At 49.8% G+C, this 5,000-nt stretch overlaps 2 non-coding genes across 2 annotated transcripts; both read right to left on the bottom strand.

Moving 5' to 3' along the window:
* Positions 1–186: 186 nt before the first annotated feature.
* Positions 187–343, bottom strand: LOC137929183 (5.8S ribosomal RNA). Its single transcript, XR_011108751.1, has one exon. It is a non-coding gene; the product is annotated as a 5.8S ribosomal RNA (ribosomal RNA).
* Positions 344–1,159: 816 nt separating this feature from the next.
* Positions 1,160–3,063, bottom strand: LOC137929195 (small subunit ribosomal RNA). The gene has a single exon (XR_011108762.1). It is a non-coding gene; the product is annotated as a small subunit ribosomal RNA (ribosomal RNA).
* Between the last annotated feature and the right edge of the window lie 1,937 nt (positions 3,064–5,000).

Below are 5,000 nucleotides of genomic sequence, written 5' to 3'. Positions count from 1 at the left end.
GCCGCGGCGGCGCGGACGAGAGACTCTTATTAGAGATCGTCCCATCGCACCGTCCGCGAGCTCGTTCATCACCCCCCACCAACCCGCCGCCGCCGCGTCGCGCGTCACCGCCGCGCGCATCGACCGGCGCGAGCGCACGTAGCGCGCGTTCTACACCGAACAGTGTGGTTTTTATATTTTAACAGCCGGCCCTCAGACAGGAGTGGTCCTGGATATTTCTCCACGGACCGCAATGTGCGTTCGAAATGTCGATGTTCAAATGTGTCCTGCAGTTCACACTATGACGCGCAGTTAACTGCGTTCTTCATCGACCCGCGAGCCAAGTGATCCACCGTCCAGGGTAATGGTTTTTTCTTAATGTTGTTATTACTTACGGTAGCGGCCTACGGCTCTCGCCGTCGGCCACTTGATTGTCCGTTTTTATGTATTAACGTCGAAAGTTGGTCGAATTCATGTGCGCCGAGGCGTTCATAAAGAAACGGCACCGAAAAAGCTTAACGCCCCGACGCGAATCCTTTAGAATGATGAACGACGACGACCCGCGCACCCCCCAACGAGCTGGCGTGACGCACGACATTGTCATCTTTCTAACCGCTTAAATTTCGTTTTGTATAGCGCCAACCGACAATAAAGGGCCTGAGCTAGGCAGTGGGGATTTTCACCGCTTCGAACGCTCCGTTTGGTATGCCCCGGTCGGCGCTCGTCTCTCGGCGTTTTTCCGCCACCCGGCCGCTTCGACGGCGGCGGAGGCAGCGGCGGCGGTAGCACTTTCGACGAATGCCACCACCGCCACCGGCCACCGCCACGGCGCCGTCGCCGCTGCGCCGTTAGGCGTAATAGACGCTAGAGACAATTATTTCACATTTTATTTTTTATACATATATACAAACACGCACACACACACGCACGCACACGCGCGCGCGCTCGTCCGCATTAGATACGAACAGCAGCGCGCGCGCGTACGTACATATATATGTATATATGTCGTATATATATATCATTATGGATGTATTACATATATATATGTGTAAACACGGTATGTACGAAGTCGTCGTCGTCGTCGTCGTCGTCGTCGTCGCAACAGCAACAACAGCAACAGCAACAGCGGCGCAACAACGTTCGTGAACATATCACGCGTCTCGCACACATACACACACGTTAATGATCCTTCCGCAGGTTCCCCTACGGAAACCTTGTTACGACTTTTACTTCCTCTAAATGATCAAGTTTGGTCAACTTCCCAGCAACGCCGACGGCCGTGAAGCCACCGCGTGTCGGTCCGAAGACCTCACTAAATCATTCAATCGGTAGTAGCGACGGGCGGTGTGTACAAAGGGCAGGGACGTAATCAACGCGAGCTTATGACTCGCGCTTACTAGGAATTCCTCGTTTATGGGGGATAATTGCAAACCCCAATCCCCAGCACGAAGGAGTTTCAACGGGTTGCCCGGGCCTCTAGGCCAGGGAGAACATGCTGATTCCTTCAGTGTAGCGCGCGTGCGGCCCAGGACATCTAAGGGCATCACAGACCTGTTATTGCTCAATCTCGTGCGGCTCGAAGCCGCCGGTCCCTCTAAGAAGAATTTTAATACGTCGCCAGTGAGTTGCGCCACCGGAGCGGCGCACACCTAAATGACGACGCCTATTTAGCAGGCTAGAGTCTCGTTCGTTACCGGAATTAACCAGACAAATCGCTCCACCAACTAAGAACGGCCATGCACCACCACCCACCGAATCAAGAAAGAGCTGTTAATCTGTCAATCCTTCCGGTGTCCGGGCCTGGTGAGATTTCCCGTGTTGAGTCAAATTAAGCCGCAGGCTCCACTCCTGGTGGTGCCCTTCCGTCAATTCCTTTAAGTTTCAGCTTTGCAACCATACTCCCCCCGGAGTCCAAAATCTTTGGTTTCCCGGAAGCTGCCCGCCGAGCCATCGTAGTAACGTCGGCGGATCGCTAGATGACATATTTACGGTTAGAACTAGGGCGGTATCTAATCGCCTTCGAACCTCTAACTTTCGTTCTTGATTGATGAAAACACCTTTGGCAAATGCTTTCGCTGATGTTCGTCTTGCGACGATCCAAGAATTTCACCTCTAACGTCGCAATACGAATGCCCCCAGTTATCCCTATTAATCATTACCTCGGAGTTCTGAAAACCAACAAAATAGAACCGAGATCATATTCTATTATTCCATGCACGAAATATTCAAGCAGCATTTTGAGCCCGCTTTGAGCACTCTAATTTGTTCAAAGTAAAATTGTCGGCCCATCTCGACACTCACCGAAGAGCACCGCGATAGGATTTTGATATTGAACCGCCGTTTTACCGACGGCTCACCGACGATATGCTCCGCAGACGTGTCAGTATCACCGCGGATGCGGTGCACCGACAGCGCGGCGCACAAATGCAACTACGAGCTTTTTAACCGCAACAATTTTAGTATACGCTATTGGAGCTGGAGTTACCGCGGCTGCTGGCACCAGACTTGCCCTCCAATTGTTCCTCGTTAAAATATTTAAAGTGTACTCATTCCGATTACGAGGCCTCGTAAGAGTCCCGTATCGTTATTTTTCGTCACTACCTCCCCGTGCCGGGAGTGGGTAATTTGCGCGCCTGCTGCCTTCCTTGGATGTGGTAGCCGTTTCTCAGGCTCCCTCTCCGGAATCGAACCCTGATTCCCCGTTACCCGTGACAACCATGGTAGTCGCAGAAACTACCATCGAAAGTTGATAAGGCAGACATTTGAAAGATGCGTCGCCGGTGCTGGACCATGCGATCGGCAAAAGTTATCCAGATTCATCAAAATTAACGACTTCGGACGCGAGGCCCTCCGTCGATTGGTTTTGATCTAATAAAAGCACTCATCCCATCACTGGTCAGAGTTCTGATTGCATGTATTAGCTCTAGAATTACCACAGTTATCCAAGTAACCGAGGTAAGATCTAAGGAACCAAAACTGATATATTGAGCCATTCGCGGTATCGCCTTAATACGGCTTGCACTGAGACATGCATGGCTTAATCTTTGAGACAAGCATATAACTACTGGCAGGATCAACCAGGGAGCTAGCTAGTAGAGCTAACACACACCAACACCGCACATACGAGAGATATGAGGGTGATGATGATATGATAGACGTGTGACAAGCGACGCGTCGGACGTTCGAAACGCCGTGACGCGCCGGTGCCTAGGTAGCTTTTTGCGTGCGTGCGTGCGTGCGTGCGTATTTATTACAATACACACACAACACCACACCGCAACAACAAAATGAATTCGTTTTTCTATCTGTTCACGGAGGAAAATGTATATCTCAACACTCGCCTCGCGTTCGTCCAGATTTACTTTGGACGCGGCATCGCGTCCGATTCATCGGAACGTTCTTTGACGAGACACATACAAATCTTCACTTTTATAAAATATCGTTTCGCAAAACGAACAATGACCGATTTCCAGCCCGGTTTTAGAGAGATCCGAAATCCTTGATTTATATATCATGATCGACCGTCGCGCGACTAGCGCGCGACGAGCTCGTTGATGCGATGCGTTAAGGGCCGCCCCGAAGTCGACTCGGGAGCCCAACGCCGTTCGCGTTAATTAAACGAGACGTTCTCTTACGCCTTCCGCTCTTACATAACGGAGACGTCGTCCGACACAGTTTACGGTGTGTTGTTGTGGGGAGATGATCCCCTTTTTCTTCCCTCCTCCGCCGCCGCTGTGTCGTTCGTGCGTTTGTCGGTTATAGAAGTTTCAGTTTCGGGCGTTCTCGTTGGTGGCGCGCGTTGTTTGTGTATCGGTGTTATTAGTTTTGTTCGATTCGCGCGCGTTTTCTAAGAATAATTTTTAAATTTTTTTTTTTTTTTATAAAAAAAAAAAAAAAAACTAAATCTAAAAAAAACGCAATCTCCGCAAACAAACTAACACCACCACCACACACACACACACCCCACCAACCAAAAAAACACACTCCACACTCCACAACCACCAACAAACAAAACAAAACAGAAGAGCATCGGAGAGAACTCGATTCGGCCGACCGGCGCGTCTCGCGCCAGTCCCATGTATATGCGGGAACGACTGTATGCGTCTCCGCGTAGCGCTATAGAGCGTTCGCGTATCGATTGCATACCACCGATCTACATATCTATATCTGACCCTGATCTCGATGTCATCGTCGTCGTCATCATCATCATCATCATCATCATCATCATCATCATCATCATCATCATCATCGTTCGACCCGATCGCGGATTGCGCGTAGCCAGCCGCCGATGCGTTCGCGTATCGATTTCTGAAAACGACAGAGTCCGGTCCCGTTCGCGTATCGATGCATAAATTTCGTGCTGATGACGATCGCACTCTTTCATACGCGATGTCGACTGAGACAAAGAAAGGTGTCGTCGTCGTCGTCGTCGTCGTCGTCGTCGTCGTCGTCGTCGTCGTCGAGACGGTAGCGGTCCGTAATAAAGATCGTGCGGCCCGGCCTCGGGGTGCGGATAGTCACTCGGGCGTTCGCGTATCGATTTCGGAAAACGACAGAGTCCGGTCCCGTTCGTGTATCGATTTTCTAACGTGATATCGTCCTGATTCCGTGTGTTAAAATTACGATTAATGTCGATGCTAAAACTTTACTATCTTCAATATCGTCATCGTCATCATCGTCATCATCGTCATCATCGTCATCATCGTCATCATCATCATCACGTTGGGCACAAGCAGTGGAACGTTTAAACGCATCGTCGTCGGTCCATTCGCGGTCAAATTATTTATATCCAGTATTAAAATTATTGTATTGATTGATTGTGTGTTTCGTTACGGACGTGCCGCGCCTCGCGACTATTGTTATCGATCGCCGTTACCGAGCTCGTCATGATATTTATGCGTGCGGCGCATCGATTGAGATATATGTAAATAAGAGTGAGATACATAGTCATCATCATAATAATTAATATAAGAGTCGCGTCCGTAAAGCGGGTTGCGTTTGTATAATAAAGATTTAAGAAA

This window comes from Battus philenor, unplaced genomic scaffold, assembly GCF_028537555.1.
Source record: "Battus philenor isolate CCGP_79_NKW_IND1 unplaced genomic scaffold, ilBatPhil1.0.hap1 SCAF_44, whole genome shotgun sequence".
Classification (NCBI taxonomy): Eukaryota; Metazoa; Arthropoda; class Insecta; order Lepidoptera; family Papilionidae; genus Battus; species Battus philenor.
The sequence above is the reverse complement of the archived record's forward strand: the minus strand, read 5'-3'. Positions and strand labels throughout refer to the sequence as shown.